This window comes from Zingiber officinale, chromosome 8A, assembly GCF_018446385.1.
Source record: "Zingiber officinale cultivar Zhangliang chromosome 8A, Zo_v1.1, whole genome shotgun sequence".
NCBI lineage: Eukaryota > Viridiplantae > Streptophyta > Magnoliopsida > Zingiberales > Zingiberaceae > Zingiber > Zingiber officinale.
This window is the reverse complement of record NC_056000.1, coordinates 54,943,832-54,963,579: the sequence shown is the minus strand read 5'-3', so window position 1 is coordinate 54,963,579 and position 19,748 is coordinate 54,943,832. Positions and strand designations below refer to the sequence as shown.

General features: G+C 37.2%; 1 non-coding gene across 1 annotated transcript; it reads right to left on the bottom strand.

The window, feature by feature from the left end:
• Positions 1 to 15,880: 15,880 nt before the first annotated feature.
• LOC122013195 lies at positions 15,881 to 15,987 on the bottom strand. The gene has a single exon (XR_006120522.1). It is a non-coding gene; the product is annotated as a small nucleolar RNA R71 (small nucleolar RNA).
• Between the last annotated feature and the right edge of the window lie 3,761 nt (positions 15,988 to 19,748).

The following is a 19,748-nucleotide window of genomic DNA, read 5'->3' as shown; positions in this document are numbered from 1 at the left end:
GTACAGCTCGAAGCCACTGATTGGATTCCATGACTTCCCCAGAAGGTAGGGTTGTCAGGAACTTGGAGTTCATACTTTCTGTAGGCACCTGTAAACTACTGGCAAAAGGTATCGATACAAAAGAATGGGTCGCCCCAGTGTCAAATAGTACAGAAGCTATGTGCTGGAAAATAACTACTTGACCTGTTACGACCGTGGAGGCACTAGCAGCTTCTTCTTTGGTGAGGGAGAATACTCTGGCACCATCAAAGGCTGGGACCGGTGGGGCTTCTAACCTTCCTTGACTGATGTAGGGTCCCTCTAATGCTGCTCCCATGTGGTGCAACTGTGCAGGCTGGCCTCCATATTGCAATGGCTGTGGCTGAGGTGCTTTGAATTTATTAGGACACTCTTTAGCCATGTGTCCTTCCTGACCACAGGAGTAACATCCAGTTTTACCCAAAAGGCAGGCTCCTGGGTGTGTTCTCCCGCATTTGGGACAGGGAGGGAACTTGGTCTGCTTGTTTGCTGGTCCTCCCTTCTGGCCACCTCCTGTGTTCCACTGCTTCCTTTTACCTTTGCCTTTCCAGTTCTGTTTACTTGACTGTGACTTCTGGCTTCCTGCTGTCTTGTCCTCTGTCTTCACTGGCTTATGTTGTGCTCGCTGTGCTTTGATGTTGTTCATGTAATGTTCAGCGATTAATGCTCTACTGATCAATTCTTCGCCAGTCTGGGGCCGATGAGCTCCACTGCTCACATTCAGTGCTATCTGTGGTCTCAGCATTCTGAGCATCAGCCTGACTCGCTCCTTCTCTGTACTCACTAGCTCTGGACAGAGACGAGCTAACCTGTTGAACTTCTTGGCTGCTTCCTCCACTGACAGGTCACCTTGCTTGAACTCTATAAACTCCTCGTAGTGCTTGTTGGTGATCTGCAGGTGAAAGAACTCTTCATAAAACTCTGACTGAAAATCAGCCCAGCTCATCTGATCAGCTGCTCTCTTGGTCTTTATCCTCTCCCACCACATGCGAGCATCTCCAGATAGGCAGAAAGAGGCGCACTTGACCTTCTCAACTTCTGGCCAGTCAAGAAGCTCCATAGTGCTCTCTAGTGTTTTAAACCAAGCCTGGGCATCCCAGGGCTCAGTCGTGCCTGAGAAGCTCTCTGGTTTCAGCTTTAGCCACTGTATAAGGTAAGCTTCTGGTCTCTGGGGTGCTGTGACGGTTCCCTGAGTAGCTGGTGGAGTCTCAGTTACCACTGGGGTCTCTGCAGTGACAACTGGAGGAGGGGGAGGAACTGCTTGCTGGTTTGCCATCAGATTGGCAATCACTTGCTGCTGCTCTGCTACTTGCCTCTGGAGCTGAGCAACCACTTCAGAAAGGTTGGGCTCAGTTGCTCTAGGCACTTCATTCTCTTGAGCTGGTTCCTCAGTGTGAGTAGCACGGGGACGTCCTCTTCTTGCCATCTATTTATTCAAGGTAAAGGCTTGATATCTTACTTTAACCCTTCTAATCATACTTAAATATGAATAAAAGAGAAACAAACTTCTATCTTACTTAAGCATTCAAAAACAAATACTCTATACTGCAGTTAATAATAAGAAAAGCAGGAATAAGAAAGGATTTAAATACTTTCTTACTTGGAGACGGCAAGGATGATGCTGATGTGTGTGTGATGCTGGAGAATGGAACACTGCTCTGATACCAACTGTAACGACCACCCTTCTTACTACTACTCTCTAAGGGCGACCATTACCTATCTATACTCTACTTACTAGTGTCACTGACGCTATTATTAGAGTCAGTTAGATTTATCACGGTTCAGAGGAATTCCTACCGAAAAATTTCGACAGAGTCTCCCCTGTACCGGTGACCAAATCCATAATACAAACAATCTATACTCAGCCACAGGCGGCTGGAACATATATTTTCACAACCACGCAGCAATAATACACACTATAACTAAAAGAAAGCTATTCTAGCAATAGTAACCAAGCATAACTCCAACAGTAGGACATATCAAGCTACAAATACGAATTAAACTTCATTACAATCTCAACTTCATAATAGCATTTAAGAAGAAAACTAAAAACATAAACTGAAACTCTAAACAGGTAGGTCCTGAAAATTTGCTAGCGAACTCTGGATCTCTCCATAGTTCAGTCACCACACACATCCATCATCACCACCACCCTGTCGCCTCCCTTCATATCTTAGCTTTTCCTTTATCTGCAGTAGGAGGAAAAAGAAAAGTATCTATAAGCGAAAACGCTTAGTAAGTACTAATCTATCTCACAAAACTCGAAAAGCATAAATGAAATGCATAAGTGCTGAAACTGAAATAATAATAAAGCTATCTGCATGTGCTCATGGTATACAGAAAATGAACAGAATACAAATCATACTCAGTATCAAGCAGGATAACAAGAAACTAACCATTCTTATCTATTCTAAGCTTGGAACTTATTTCATTTCTTGTATCCTTGTGTTAGAAATTAATCTTTTAATTTCTATCTTTTACTTTCTTCTTCTTTCTTTCTTTCTTTACTTCTTTACTTTTCTTTACTTTGGGCCCAGGCTTAGTACCATCTCATGCGCGTTCCCTAATAGGTTGGGGTTGCGAGCCACCAATCCTAAAAGAGCAGACCTCGGTCTACCAGGGCCAAGACCTCGGAAATGGTCACCTGGATTTGTTTAACGACAAGCTCTTGGATGTCGGGTACTAGCCTCTTGCTTGACTTACTTGTTATCTTTCTTATTCTTTTATCTTCCTTATTATCTTTTATTAAAGATTGTGGGAGTCCTTTAAATATACTTAACAAGTATGGGTGTATAATCAACTAACCATGCTATATAATAGAATAAAACAAGTAACTTAAAGCTTACTGATCATGCTATAAGCTAAACTAAAGAAAGCAATTTAAAGCCTTTGAATCATACGGTGAAAACATGGCAAAGGATGCTATTTTAGTGCTTCTAAACATGCTGTAAAATCAAGTATGGAATGATTCTAATCATGCTGTAAATAAAGCAAAAGATAGCTAATTTGAACTTCCTAAACCTGTTATAAAATAGAGCAAAGGAAAGCAAATCTGGACTTTCTAAACATGCTGTAAAATAGGGCAAAAATGCTACTTTGGGGATTCTAATCATGTTATAAAACATAGACAAAGAATACTACTTTAGGGTTTCTTAAGCATGCTGCAATAAAAGTAAAAGAATGCAACTTTACGCTTCTTATCATGTTGTAAAAACAAACAGACATAGAATGCTACTCAACTTCTTAAACATGCTGTAAAATAGAGCAAAAGAAAGCTAACTTGGACTTTCTAAACATGGTAGTAGCATGGAAAAGTCTAATTCTGCATGCTTAAATTAAATGGCACATAAATCTCAAGCTACATACTTTATGATAGCATGCATATAAATTCTTCATGCACAAAAATACGCTAAATCTGTACACATGCTTATCATCACTAAAACTTACTGAAGCTTAAAGTCTGTATAAACTTGTTGTAAAGAAAACTCATACTCTCACAAGGCAACCGAAATCAAAACTTGTTGCAACTATCTGTAGTGCCACGGCAGTAACTAAAGCTCTAAACAAAACAATCTAATAAAATTGTTCTTATTCCTCATATAGCAATGAAATTGAATCTAAAATCACATGCTCAGTTCTGTACATGTTCGTATATAAATTCTTCACACTAAATCATTAAATTTGCTACTAGAAACTAAAGAGGTAATAACAACATATCTTCATGCTCTCCATCTGCTATGGAAGAAAACCAAAAATTCCAGCAACCTCCAAAGGAGAAAACATTGGAATTAAACATTCCTTAAACCTTCTTTACAGTAGCAATTGAACTAAAAAGGGACCTATATTTCTAGCAACCATATCCGGTCACAGCAGGTTCCAAAGCAAGGAACTAAAATCCCTAACCTATACCATCTTTCATTCCTTTGTTCCCATTTGAGGCTCACGGCAACAACCTCAAAACCAAATCCGAATTGCAATGGAAGCAAGGCAAACCAATAGAAGCTCGGAACTACTCGGCACGGCAAAACCGAAGCAAGGAAAACAAATCGAAGCTCGGAGCAACTCCTACCGCAGGTGAGTAGTACTTACAATGCCTTCTTGGACTTACAACCGGAAGGAGAGGGCTGCTAGGGTTCGGCGAGACTTGAAATCACCGCGCCTTCTTCGCGTCTACGTGCTCTTCACGTCGAGGAGGTCACGAGGATGAGAAGGATTCTCCGAAAAACCCCTCGCCGGCCGCCGGAGGAAGTGCCCTAACTCGGCTTCGTCTTCGCCCAAGCACAGCGCCGTCGCACGCGTCGGGAGAAAGGAACGAGAAGAAAAGGGATTAGGGCTCGGGGAAAGAAATTAACCCTTTATAACCTAGGTTTAATTTCTGATCCTTACTATAACTTAAACCTATTTCTCCTCATACTTGGTTAACAAGGCGTGCGCAGCCCAGTTGGTTTGCTGTGTCCGGTTGGGTTTGGTTCGGCCGGAGGTCACGGGTTCGAGCTTCGGTTTTGACAAATTTTTGTCAAAATTTCTTTCTTTTTGTAAACATACTAAACGACCTCCAAAAATTACGTAAAAATACTCTAAAAATCCCTAAAAATCGCTAGAATATTATAAAGGTATTTACCAATATTTTTATGGACTTTTAGAACTTGAAATAGGGAAAATTGGGTTGTTACACATATCGTGATTTTGTGAGTTAGATAGCGCTCACTAAGCATTTTGCTTATAGATACTACTTTCCTCCTACTGCAGATAAAGGAAAAGGAAAGCTAAAGTATAAGAAGGAAGGCGACGGGGAGATGCTGTGACGGTGTGTGATGCCAGGACTATGGAGAGATCATGAGTTTGCTAAGGAAACTGTCAAGACTCCTTTTGAGTTTTCTTTCAGTTATTAAGTTGATAGAGATTGTATTAGTTGTTTCCTTTGTCTATGTTGATTAATTGAGTCTATTCCGCATTGTTAGTTGAGTTATTTCCTATTGTTGGAGCTATATAGTTTTCTATTGCTAGAATAGTTTCTTTTTAGTGTCGTGTTATTATTTCTGCGTGGTTGTGAAAAATATGTTCCAGCCGCCTGTGGCTGTGTATATAGTGTTTGTATCCCAGTTTGGGGTCACCGGTACAGGGGAGACTCTGCCGAAATTTTTCGGTAGGGATTTCTCGAAGTTAAGTAGCGTACAGGTTAAGTAGAGTTAGTAGTCAAGTAACGGTCACCTAAAGAGAGTAGTAGTAGTGTAGAAAGGTGGGTCGTTACACTTGCCCTAAGACAATTTTGTTTAACAGAGTTCTAGCTCAGGAGGAATGGAGAAATAAATATTTCTTCATACGTCTCTCAACTCCTCCACCTTACCCTGTGACCTAGCAACAAGATCTTCCCCCTTTCCCTAATTTAGGTAACATCTTCGCAGATCCAACCGTTCATGAAGCTTAGGAAAGGTTAAAGGGTGCAAAGTTCAACTTATCCACACTGACCATAAAAGGCCTATTATTTATTTTTGGGCTCACTCTGGTCAACCTGGAGCTAAGTGCCCTCTTTGGTAAGCAAAAATCTCTATCTCCCTTATAATTAACCATTTGTAATTTCCTGACCATTTGTTATATAAGCTTTTAACATTCACTTATTTTTACAACTAAAGCCATTCTCCCAGCTTTCCTGTACAAAAACACTCAACTAACAAGAACGGTCCTAAACAGGATAGGAGAGGATTTACTATAGGAGGGTCAACTCAAACAAGCCTCCGGGTCTATTGTCTACTCCCTCCAGCTGAACTTACTCATGAGCCCCCTTCCGACTCCTTGGATTCAAATTCCCCCACATAATCAAATGCCCAAGGTCTCAATTCTCTGCCTTGGAGCTATCAGAGCTACCCTCAGCTGAACGAGCTCCCCTTGATGTAGTTGAGGATCTCTTCGCTCGAGGGAAAGAGCCTGCTCCCCTGATACATCATCAATGCAACCTCAAGCTTGCTATGATGCAACCAAATAGATTGATCTCTGCATCTTGCAAGGCAACACAGGCTTCTGAACCAGCCGAGCTGGATAGAGAGATGCTGAGGGCCCCTTAAGTACTAGCCAAGATAATTCCTGGACCTTCTGCCCCAGAAACTCTAAATCCAAATTTACCCGAGCTCCCCTCATTTGTACTAATTTCCCTTGATGCATCCATAGCCTCTTTTATGCAGGGAACATGACCTAGACCTACCAAACACCCACGATCTCATACAAAATCAACTAACAAGCAATCGATCAATACTACATCGGATTTTAGCGATCCTATGCAAGCTCTCGAGATGCCTGAGATGATTTCTGGGCGTCCAGTACCCTTCTATCAGGGTCCACTTCTCCAACCAGTCTCCAATGTCATTTCAAATAATCTACCTACTATCGTTCGAACAAGAACTAGAACTCAATGCTTCCCCTTCATATGGGGTATTAAGGTTAAAAGGCGCACTAATAAAATCTTGGATGCAATCCTATAGGCAAATAAAAGGGGCTAAAGTATCGGAGTGTGCCAATGAACACGCTCGAAGGCTACTATGGTAAGCTCATAATTAATCTCCCTTGTGAATTACCTTGATGGGTTAAGACCTCATGTTTATCTTTTCTAGTTCTATGCTTTTAGCATGCACCTAAGTCAACTGGTGGTAGACTTGGAGCACTCCAACAAAATTTTGAAGGATCGTGAATAGGAATTGGAGTATGCTTCTACTGATACAAGCAATGAGATGACCAACTTGAAGGGAAAAGTAGAAGAGCAAGTCATACTTATCTCAGGTATGGAAAATACCTTACAAGAATGCCAATAGTTAGCAAAATCTCATCAGATGGAGAAGCATAGATTGGAGCTCCTGCTGCAAGGTAGCGAGTCTAAGCTCCGAGTAGAAGGAGCCTTGAAAGATAAAGTCATTTTTGACCTAGCTCACAAGATCACTCTATTAGAAAAGCTTAAGCTTTCTCATATGTCTAGATCCCCTGAACTAACCCAGGAGCTAGCCAGCAAGAATTTTCTGCTATTGCAGCGACAGGAGGAGCTAAAGGCATGAGAGGCCCAGATAGAATCCCTGTAGGCCAAGTTGAACACTGTAAAGGATGAAACTGATGCTGCTTGGGCTGAGCTATCTACTTACCAGGCTGGGGAGAATGAACGCGTCAAGGTAGGAAGGAGAGCTTATCTTGATTCTATTGATTTTAATGGGAAGTTGGCCAAGCGGATTTCAAGAATGATTAACTATGCCGCTAAGGGAGTAGTTCAATAGTTACGAAAGAGAGGATATCTACCAACAAAACATCCTCTACAATTTATAGATCAACACCAACTTCTCGATGAGCTCCTAGAAGATCTCCTAAGCAACTTTGAATGATATATTTATATTTCCTAATATGTAACCATATGTATTTGTGAAAGGAAAATCACCATTAAATATTGAGTTTTGCATTAAGTAGTATTATGTAGCACCTATTTTCCCTAGTATCTTCAGAACCACCAATATTACTTATAAGATTAGCTGTATGTGTGCTCCTTATGAAATATACATTAGTTTGCATGAAATGCTAGGCAAGGTAATAACATCGAGCAGAATAACCCAGCTAAGCAAATGAATGGTATTATAAGGGATCCTTGGACTGAATATTCTACTGAGAAAATTATTCGTGCCAAGCCGAATAGTCGGGCCGGGCAATGATAGCTTCCATATATTGCCAAATAGTTTTCATAGTGAATTCTCGAATGAAATAATGAGCGGAACGAGCACATAATGCCGAGTGAAATAAAATAGGCCTGATATCTATAAATAATTTTCATAATGAATTCCTAAACTGAATAATAGGTCGGACGAACACATAACACCAAGCGAAATAAACAGGTTAGACATTTATAAATAATTTTCATAATAAATTCTCGGACTGAATAATGAACTGGATGAACATATAAGGTTAAGTGAAATAAACAGGCTGGATATTTATAAATAGTTTTTATAATGAATTCTCGAACTGAATAATGAGTTTAATGAACACATAACACTGAGTGAAATAAACAGGCCAAATATATGTAACTTCTTGATGTTAAAATCCATTCAGAATGAATACTTACTTAGAACTTGGGCGAAAGCTCAGGGGTTTGGAACATACCTAATTGCTCGAAGGTTAAGAATTTGTAGGCATGAGAACTCGCTTACTTGTTCTTGGATTTAAAGTCGCTACTCGACTGTATAGAGTTTAAAGTCGCACTTTGACTATATAAAGTTTAAAGTCCCAGTTCGATTGTATAGAGTTTAAAGTCATAATCCGACTATACAAAGTTTAAAGTCGCTATTCGACTGTATAAAGTTTAAAGTTGTAGTTTAATTATATAGAGTTTAAAGTCGTAGTTCGACTATATAGAGTTTAAAGTCGCAATTCGACTATATAGAGTTTAAAGTTGTAATTTGACTATATAGAGTTTAAAGTCATAGTTCGATTATATAGAGTTTAAGGTCACAGTCCGACTATATAGAATTTAAAATCGTAGTTTGACTATATAGAGTTTAAAGTCATAGTTTGACTATATAGAGTTTATGTTAGAATTCGAGGGATGTCATAAGGCAACCACCTTATGTTTTTTTCTATTTATTTGATAAGTATAGAATCACTATTTGAGTGCATTTTATATGTTTGATTGTCTTAAACTCATTTACTGAATGTCCATAATATAATTCATAGCATGAGAGAATTTGTGATTGGATCGCAGCTAGTGATTATCTCTACATATATAATTATAAATATATTGAAATTTTCCTAGTCGTTGAATTGATGCATTTGGACATCATTAATTCTATAAGACTAGCATGGGTTATACTCCTTGGTTCGGTCAAGTAACTATTTTCTCACTAGCTGGAGACATTGGGATATTGAGAGTTAAATGTGGATGCTGGTTATGATAACTAGTTCATTAAAGTGACTCGCTGTAAGATTTCATATAATTCTCTACATATATATAGATATGTCTGTGAAGTTTTTACTGTAGCACAAGTGCAAGTTTCCTTCAACTTGATGTATACAAGTCATCTTGGTCATGGAGACTTATACTTTGACATCTTAAGTAAGCATTTCATTGAGGTGTGGACCCGAGATGATTGGGTATAAGTTGAAGTGTCCGAAGGTGTTTGGATAGCCCATAGAGGATTCATCGCTCCTTGTGAAGAGACGTATACCTTATGGTAACTCATTTGGATTATTGCTCAAAGTCTTTGGCCAAAGCATCACATGTTAAGAGTGCGAGACTCTTGTACACATGTACAAGTAATTTGAATCCGTAGAATGAGAAAGTATTTCTTGAATTAGGTGTGACGTAGTCAGCCTAATGGGGACAAGACACATAGACCATGCCCTTAACCAAATGGGTATAAGACGAATGAAAGGAATGAGGCACGACTCATTGTAGCTTCTGAAGGGTTTAGAATTAATTATAAGATCAACTATATAATTTTCTGACTAATTGGGGATCATGATGTACTACTAGGTGCCACTCATGATCATTCTGTAATTAAGTAGTTAATTATGGATGACCAAGAAAAATCGAAAACCTATTAGGTCACACACACTAACGAGTCTCTAAAGACGTAAAACAAGTTAAAGAATAAGATTCTTAGATCAAGAGATAAATATTTGGTTGGACCATAAATAAGATACATATGGAAATATTTGTCGTAATGGAAGCACGGATGAGCCACATCTCTTATGGAAGAGTTGGACTATATTTGGTTTAATCATGAATTAGTCATGAACCAACTTGGTTTAGTTGTGAACCCAACCAAGGGGTTAATGGGCTAATTTTTAGTTAAGGGATAATGGGTTAGATTTGTGCTTTCTAATCTAACTCATTAATGAGGGCTATATTTTGATATGGTTGAGAGAAGATTATACACATGAGATCATTAATTGGCTTGTAAGATTTTTTGAAAAACCTTAACCCAATTTCTCTTCTCCTCTCCCTCTCCCCTCTCTCTTTGCCGCCGCCAACAAGGGGAAGCCTTTCCCCTTGTTGCCGTGACCACCACAAGGGAGAAAACTCTCCCTTGTGTGCTTCTCTTCCTCTTCCTCTTAATCCCTCTTATTCGCTCATGGCTAGAAACTTCCGAATGAGAGAGTTGTACTCAAGGAGTTGTCTTGAGGAGCTTGGCGTGGATACGAATAGAGGTGATGTAATAATTTAGGAATTATTATTATTTTGTTTTTCACTGCGCATGTTTACGAAACGTGTTTTAGCACACACCACATCGGACATATCTCAATAGTGGTATCAGAGCTTGATTATGCTTCAACATGATTGTAAAATTATTTTACGGTTCGTAATTTGTGTTGTAATTAATTTTGAAAATTTTCTAAAATTTTTAAGATTTTTTTATTTTTGGAAAGTTTCCTAAATTCTTAAGAAATTCTATTTTTGGAAAGTTTCTGATATAATTTCAGAAAATTAAATTTAGAAATATTATGTTAATTTAGAAATTAACATTTCTAATTTTTTTGAAAATTTAAGAAATATTCTATTTTTGAAAATTTTTCTAATTTGTTAGGTAATACCAAATATTGAAAGATTTTGACATTTACAAAAAAAAATCTAGATTTGATATATTCTAAATTAAATTATAGAATTATTCTTTTCTGAAAATTTTAAATTTATTAAAATATTTTATTTTTGGAAAATTTTTAGGAAATATCAAATTTGGAAAGATTTAAAAATCATAAAAAAATCTAGATTTGAGATATTATAAATTAAATTATAGAATTAATATTTTCTAGATTTTTTTGGATTTCTTAAAATATTCCATTTTTGGAAAGTTTCCTAAATTGTAAGGAAATACCAAATTTGGAAAGATCTGAAAAATCACAAAAAATCTAGATTTAAATTATTCTGTAATAAATTAAGAAATATTAAATATTTATTTCTTAAAAGGCTAGTAAATTAATTTAAAAATTTATTTCCAAAATAATTAAAGATTCTTGATTCATAGAAAGATTCTAGATGAGATATGTCAATTAAATTTGGAAATTAGTTTCCTAATTTGATTAGATAAATCTTGGTTTATTAAAATTAGATTTATAACATATTTTTATTTCCAAAATAGCATTATAATATATATAAATTTATGCCATGAACATACCATATTGTATGCCATGTAGATGCATTAATTATGATATGATTAGATTTTGTCATACGTGTGATGTGATAAGATGTTACCATATGTATAATGTGTCATGCTATGCCATGCGTGTGATGTGTCATGTCGTCATTTATGTCATGCGTGCGACGTGCCATGTCATCATTTATGCTATACGTGTAATGCCATGTAGATAGAATTTTACATGATGTAGATGAGACCTAAATCCCTTACTCAATATTAAAACCTACACCTTCCATTAATATGGTAAGAATTAGAGTTTAAGTTCTTGTTTGAGTTGTTGGCCAAATGCAAGCTCAACTTGAAATTAAACATGTTCAAACCATAAAGATGCAATCTCATGATTAACGGGTTGGTTTTAAACTTGAAGCGTTGATTTGTTGTGCTAAAGCCATGATCAATGTGGATAGAGGTGAAGTTGGGTGATGTACATTTGATGTATACTTATTAATATGTTAACAACCCGATGTTTATGCAAAGATCAATTAGTTGCTAGCATAATATGATAGTTGCATATAAGTGATATGCAATCGGTAAATATGTTATGTACCGCTATAGCTAAGAATTGCTTGTTGGCCAAAGTCAAGGTTATTCTTATCTATGGTGGATATCAACCCACTTGGAGAAAACCTATCATCTCCCGAATTCAAAATAAGGGTATTTGAATTTGATAAATAAACGAGCTTTTATGTAAATTATTTACATAAATAAAATCATGTCTCTTATACATTCTCGTTTTTGTATTTCTAAGTTAATCATTTAATTATGACTTCTGTTAATCTACATTCCATTTTAGACTCGAACAAACTGATTGGGCCGAACTTCTTAGACTGATTTCAAAATTTGAGAATTATTCTCAAAGCTGAGAAGTTAGCTTATGTCCTTGATTAGCCTCTTCCCACCAGTTTTGATGCCGATGCAACTGCGGACCAACTGTTGGCCCTTCAGAAACATAAGAATGATTCTGTACTTGCTAGTTGCATCATGTTAGCCACTATGACTCTTGAATTATAAAAACAACATGAACATTTGGATGCTTATGATATTATCTATCATCTTCATGAGCTATTTGATGAGCAAGCTAGATCCGGAAGGTTCGAGGTCTCCAAGTTTCTCTTTTGCTCAAAGATGCAGGAGGGTTCGTCTACAGTATAATACATATTAAAGATGAACGACTACATAGAGTATTTAGCATCACTCGATTTTATGATGGATCATGAGTTAAGTATTGACTTAATTCTACATAGTTTACCAAAAAGTCATTCACAATTTGTGATAAACTATTGGATGAACAATTTAGAATCGACCATTCCTGAGATGATAAATATGCTCAAGATTGTGGAGCCTTCTGTTAAGGGTGAACATAAAATTGTGATGTTAGTAGACTTGTCTAAGAAAGGTTCTAAGAGGAAGCCAAAATATCAGGCTAAAGGGAAGAGCAAAAAGGCCAAGATAGTAGAACAGGTACAAAAGGGCCCATGCCATCATTGTGGAAAGATGGGACACTGGCAAAGAAACTGCAAGATCTATCTTGAGTCTGTGAAAAAGAATAATGCATCCAATGCCCCATCATCTTCAGGTATTTTTGTTATTGATTGTCATGCTATTTCCTCAGACACTTGGATATTGGATATTGGGTGTGACTCACATATATGTAATGACATACAGGGGCTAAGGAATAGCAGAAGACTCGTCAAGGGAGAAACAAGTCTGCGAGTTGGGAATGGAGCAAAGGTTACTGCAGTTTCCATCGGAACATACTTGTTAAAGCTTCCTAGTGGACTTGTCTTAGAACTAGATAATTGTTATTTTGTTCCATCATTAATAAAGAACATTGTTTCTATTTCTTGCTTAAATAGAAAAGGTTTCCATTTAACTTTTAGTAACAATTGTTATTATATAACCTTAAATGACATTCTTTATGACACTAGAACTTTATGCAATGGCATCTATGTGTTAGATATATCTAGTGACATACTCAATATCGAAAAGAGCAATACACACACTTGAATAGATAATCAATTAACTTCTTACTCGTGGTATTGTTGCCTTGGCCATATAAGCAAGAAACACATGTCTGAATTATAAAAAATTACAGTTCTCAAACCATTTGAATTAGATGCATTTGATACATGTGATTTATGTTTAAAAGGCAAGATGACAAAGTTACCTATTTCTCGAAAGGGTGAACGAGTTGATGAGTTACTTGGGCTTGTACATACTGATGTATGTAGACCAATGACAACTCATGCATTAGGAGGCTATAGCTACTTCATTACTTTCATTGATGATCACTCTCGTTATGGGTATGTGTATCTAATGAAACACATGTCTGAAATCTTTGAAAAGTTTAGAGAATTCAGAAGTGTAGTCGAGAAACAACTTAGTAAAAATATTAAGATACTTCAATTTGATCGAGGTGGTGAATATTTAGGCCAAGAATTTCTAGATTATCTAAGGGATAATGGTATATTGTCTCAATAGACTCTACCTTATATGCCACAACATAATGGCGTATCGGAAAGGTGTAATCGAACCTTGTTAGACATGGTTAGATCAATGATGAATCATGTAGATCCTCCCAAGATCTTTTGGAGTTATGCACTCATGACAGTTGTTTACTTGTTAAACAGAGTCCTGACAAAGGCAATCTCAACTACTCCATAGGAGGTATAGACTAGTAAGAAACCCCTTATATCTTATCTAAAGATATGGGGATGTCCTGCTAATGTGAAGAGGACTATATCAGACAAGTTGGACGCCAAGTATGATAAGTGTTTATTTATTGGATACCCTAAGGAAACTAAGGGTTACCAATTCTATCACCCCTTGGAACAAAAAGTGTTTGTTTCAAGACATGCTACCTTCTTAGAGAAATAATTTCTCTTACAGGAAGCAAGTGGGAGTATGATTGAACATGATGAAGTTCAAGAGACTCTAATAAACACTAATGAGATATCTAATCAAGAACCACGACTGATTATAACACAACCTCCTCATAGATCAGGTAGGACATACAATATTCCTGAGAAGATATGGATCTTTTGTAAGAGAATTGAATGATGTGTTACTCATTGAGGATGAGAAACCTACGGATTATGAAGAGGCTCTGAATAGTTCAGAAAAGGACAAGTGGCTTACAACCATAAAGTCATAAATGGATTCTATGTATGAAAACCAAGTTTGGAGCTTTGGCATTACGCCTAAAGGTGCAAATGAGTTTTTAAGAAGAAAATCGACATGGATGGTAATATTATTACCTACAAGGTAAGGTTGGTGGCGAAAGGCTATCGTCAAAGGCAAGACATTGACTATAACAAAACTTTCTCACCTGTGGCCATGCTTAAATCTATTCTGATACTCTAGCCATATCATCTCATCATGATTATGAGATATGGTAGATGGATGTGAAAACTGTTGGCGCATCGGGGCCGACAAGAGGGGTTGAATTGCCCTGAAAAAGAAAACAAATACCTTTCCCATTCTTTCAACTCAAATTAAAAGAAATAATACTAATAACTCAGATTAAATGGTGATGTGTTTTTGTGTTATATGACCGAGAGACGTTGGTGATAGGCTATCCCACTAACAAACTTCATAGGGATCATAGCTATTTATTTGATAGAGGTGTAGATCAAAGTCCCTTGCCGGTTGTCTTCTGCAGGAGAAAACAGACAACTTTATACAAAAGCATGTCAATTGAGGATATAAACTGGAGAACCATGATACATCAATGAATATCACAAATAAACTGAGTTCCTAGAACACTCACAAAACCAAATACTTCATTTCCTTTCCTATTTCTATTTCTAGTTGCTTACTTGGTACATTTCCTTACCTTATTAATTGTTTAGCTAATTCTACGTGAGACATTTCTGGTGCTTATAACCAATCATTGTGGGATCGATAATCTTTTATTACTGACGATGAAACATGTACTTACGGTTGCTTAACAAGTTTTTGGCGCCGTTGTCGGGGATTGCGTCTATAACATTAGAGATAATCATTTGAGTTAGACTAAACTTTTCTTTTCTTTTCTATTACATAGTTGTAACTAGTTTTAGAAATTCTATTTTTGAAATCTTACCTTTCATTTCTTATTACTTTTTCTACAATTTTTCTTGTTGCAATTCAAATTCTACATTTAATATTTTCAACATTGTAGTTTAGTTTATCTTTCAAGTAAAGAGAAAATTTTGAAAACTTGTGATCTTGTTTTTTGTATGCGAATATCTAACCTTGCAGGTGATTTGTTACCTTTTGATCTTGAAATTGATAGAACCTTTCATAAAAGAAAAACCTCACAAAGACATCTAGAAGAACAAGAACACTCAAATATGGCAAACAAACAACTGAAAGATTATGCAGCACTGTATGCAAGAGGACTTCGTTCTAGCATCACAAGGTCATCTATTGAAGCCAATAATTTTGAAATCAAGCCTGCAATAATCACTATGGTTCAACAAAATCAGTTTAAAGGTGGACCACACGAAGATCCTAATCAACATGTTGAAGTTTTCTATGAAATCTGTGGTACGATGAAAATGAATGGTATTCTAGTAGAAGCAGTGCAATTATTATTATTTGGATTTTCTTTGAGAGACAGAGCCAAACAATGACTGAATTCTTTGCCTGCAAATAGTATATCCATTTGGGAACAATGTGAGCAACAATTTCTGGACAAATTCTATCCTTCAAGCAAAACCGCTCATATGAGAAATTTGATAGCAAGCTTTAGACAGTTAGACTCTGAATCATTATTCGAAGCATGAGATAGATACAACAATATGCTCATACAATGGCCACACCATGGATTGGAAAAATGGCTAGTTTTATATACATTTTATAATGACATCAACTATCATACAAAGATGTCTCTAGATTCTGCAGCCGGAGGGACACTTATGAACAAAAGCCTAGATAAAGCCGAGAGCATTATTGAAAGTGTAGCACAAAACCATCATCAATGGGCAACAAAAAGGAGTGGAGGCTATTCATATACAAGCCCAATTAAAGTATCAGGAAAATTTGATGTAGATGCAATTACTTTGATGTCTGCAAAACTGGATGCTCTTATTAAAAAGCTAGAAAATATGGGAACAACTTCTAGCACAGTCAATGCCATAGTGTATGTTTATGAAACATGTGGAAGCACAAATCATGCTCAAGATTCATGCCCATTGGGAGCCATCTCTGCACAAATTAATCAACTTGAGCAGTGTGATGCTATCATGAGTTACAATCAGAAACAGAACAATCCATATTCCAGCACATACAATCCTGGTTGGAAGAATCATCCAAACTCCTCTTATCGTAATCATCAAGAACAAGAACCATCCACGGGGGCTAGACCAAGCTACTAGCTTGGGCAACAAAACTTTCAACAACAATCTTTTCAAGGCTACCAATTCTCTAAATTAGAGAAAATGCTTGAAGAAGTAATTTATGGTTAAAACAAATTGAAACAAGACATCAAGTTATTAAATCAGAGAATGGATAATTAAGAGAAACATCAAAAAATGCAAGATGGACAAATTGCTCATATGGCTTCTTCATCTTCAAGAGCATCAGGACAATTTCTTGGAAAATCTGATGTCAATCCAATGGAACACTACAACAGAATTGAGCTTAGGAGCGGATGAACCTTGAGAGATCCTCAAGTGACTACTCCAAAAGGGATGAAAATCCAAGAAGAGCTCTCTCCTCAAGCACTTGAATTAGTTCAGATTCAAAATGATGAGGAGAATACTAAGATGGTTGAAGAGACTTTGTCACTTTACCCTCAAAGCCAAGCAATCCCTTTTCCTCAGAGATTAGTCATGTTGAAGAAGGATGAAGAATTTGGCAGATTTCTTGACAAGGTTAAAGATATTTGTGTTGAGATCCCTCTAATTGATGTCATTTAGCAAATGCCGAAGTTTGTCAAATTTCTAAAAGATATTATGTCCAACAAAAGAAGAAAAGGACCGTAGCTCTAACTAAAGAATGTAGCGCTTTATTTGAATAGAACACTTCCCCGAAGTTCCAAGATCCAGGAAGTTTTTATATTGCTTGCACTATAGGATCTAAATTTATCGAAAAAGCTTTTTGTAATTTGGGGGCAAGTGTTAGCCTCATTCCATACTTAATTTGTAATAAGCTAGGTCTCAAAAACTTTAAACTTACTACTATGGCACTGCAATTAACTGATCATACTTGTAGGTGCCCTATGGGTATAGCTAAAGATGTGCTAGTAGAAGTGAGTGGGAGTATTATTCCCACAAATTTTATTGTGCTTGACATGGAAGAAGACCCGAAGATTCCAATAATACTGGGAAGACCTTTTCTTGCAATAGCCGGAGCTATAATCGACGTTAAAAACCATAAACTTTCATTGGTAATCAATAATGAAAGGTTGGAGTATGATCTATCTAATTCTTCTAACTGTGTCTCTTCTTTCTTAGTGATCATTTGTAGCAGGGCGGATGCTTACAAATTGGAGGATTGGGACTTCCATCCTCATGGGAGGTCGTCAGATGAGGAACATGATCCGACAAGTGTTAGGACAAGACCCCCAATAAAAAATGAGAAGTACATCTGCCCTCTGATGGTAAGAATGAGGGAAGAAGAAGCACACTCAACCCTAGGAGAGAAATTTGTATCTCCTTAGGTATAGCCATGAACATGGAGATGGGGTCGAGCTAACGACCTTAAACAAGCTCTTCTTGGGAAGCAACCCAAAAGTTCCATTAGTTAGATTCAATTTTAGCTTTCTTTTTCATTAGTTAATGTTTTAAAATTATTTTTGTTTTTGTTTTCAGGTTGTACATTACTTCCATGAGCTGGCCATTATTATTTCATGGGCATGGAGGCATTAGAGAAGTTGAAAAGGAGGAAATTCAACAATACTGGACCTAACAGTGCCCAACCGTGTACCATACATGGTCGTGTGACACTTACAGAGGGAGAGAAGCAACTAGCCATGTAACTCACACAGGCCGTGTGAGCTCACCAGAGAAGAAGAAGGTCAAGGCCATGTGATTTCACACGCTCGTGTGAAAATTCCAAAGAAGAAGAAGAAGGAGGTCGTGTGACACACACGGCCGTGTGAGGCCAACCAAGAAGAACATGAACATGACCGTGTGAACCTAGCAGAGAAGGAGACATCACCACCCGTGCCATTTGGCATGGCCATGTGGATCTGATCGAGAGGACGACTTCTTGGGATGTGTAGATCTACATGGTCGTGTGGAGAATCTTGACCTGGCCGTGTCTATAAGACACGACTGTGCCGAGGCTGTGTCAGCCACACCCCCAAGCCAAAGTTCTTCTCCAACTCTTCCTAATCTTCAACCTTCCTTCTTGACCTCTCAAATCTAGATCTCTTACTCATACTTAACCATAAATCACATCTAGATTTAGATCTAGATATAATTCTCCTCTCTTACCTTCAAGATCTACAATCTCCTTCCCTAAGATCTTACCTCTTAAGATCTATTTTCTCAAAATCTCACCTCTCCAATTAAACGACACTTTTCCCCTCCCTGAACTTGACATGATGTCTAAGCTTTTGAAAAAATTGCAAAAAGGAAGTGGGGGATCAAGCTAAGCAAAGGAAATACCAAAGGAAAAGGGCAAGGAGAAATTCATAAAAGGCAAAGGTAAACGGAGGGCACGCGACAAAGGTAATGATGATGAATTCAATGTCATTTTTAGAAATGATGATCAAAAAACTAGATTTGATATTCTTATCACAAGAAGGATTGTGTGTACACGATAAATGGCCCCAATTGTTTTGAATATTTTAGGAATTAGAGATGATATAGATTGGATGATTAGTTCTCTAGATTGAGATGATATTATGTACACACATCTTTCTACATATCCTTGTATTGTACTTGAATTCTTGAGCTCATTAGATGTCCACTATTCAAATGAAGATAATTATATTGGCAAAATTACCTTTAGATTAATGAATCAAGAGTTTCAGTGGACATTTAATGACTTCAACAGTTGTTTTGGTTTGTCTACTGGCGGCTCTCATAGTTTTGACCCTAGATTTAATTGGAATAATTTTTGGAGTTTAATCATTGGATTGGATCAACCTTATGAGCCTTCTAGAGCTAAAGCTTCCCATATGCAAACCCCATCTTTAGATACTTACATCGAATCATGAGTAAAGCTATTTTTGGTAGAAGGAAAAGTGATGGAGTTGTTAGGAAAGTGGAACTTTATGCTCTTTGGGCTATGTTACATAAGGTTGATTTTGATTCCGATTTCCATTTCTTGCAAAACCTAGTGAGAGCCGGGAAGGCATCCTCAAGATTGATTATCTTTGGTGGCTTGATCACCCAAATAGCTATAAATCTGGGTTGTGATCTAGATGAGTTAGAAATCATCCATGGCAATGACATGATAGATATCGATGCATGTCTTGCCATGAAGATGATTTTTCGGGATGAGAATGACTTTGCCTTTCCGAGGAAGGATGGTTTTCCATTACCCCTTCCTTTTCTTGAGCGAACCTTTGTTCGTAACCCCGCTAATTGGGTAATCACTGATATAGATCCCAAGAATGCCCCTTCCTTGTCCGGAGAC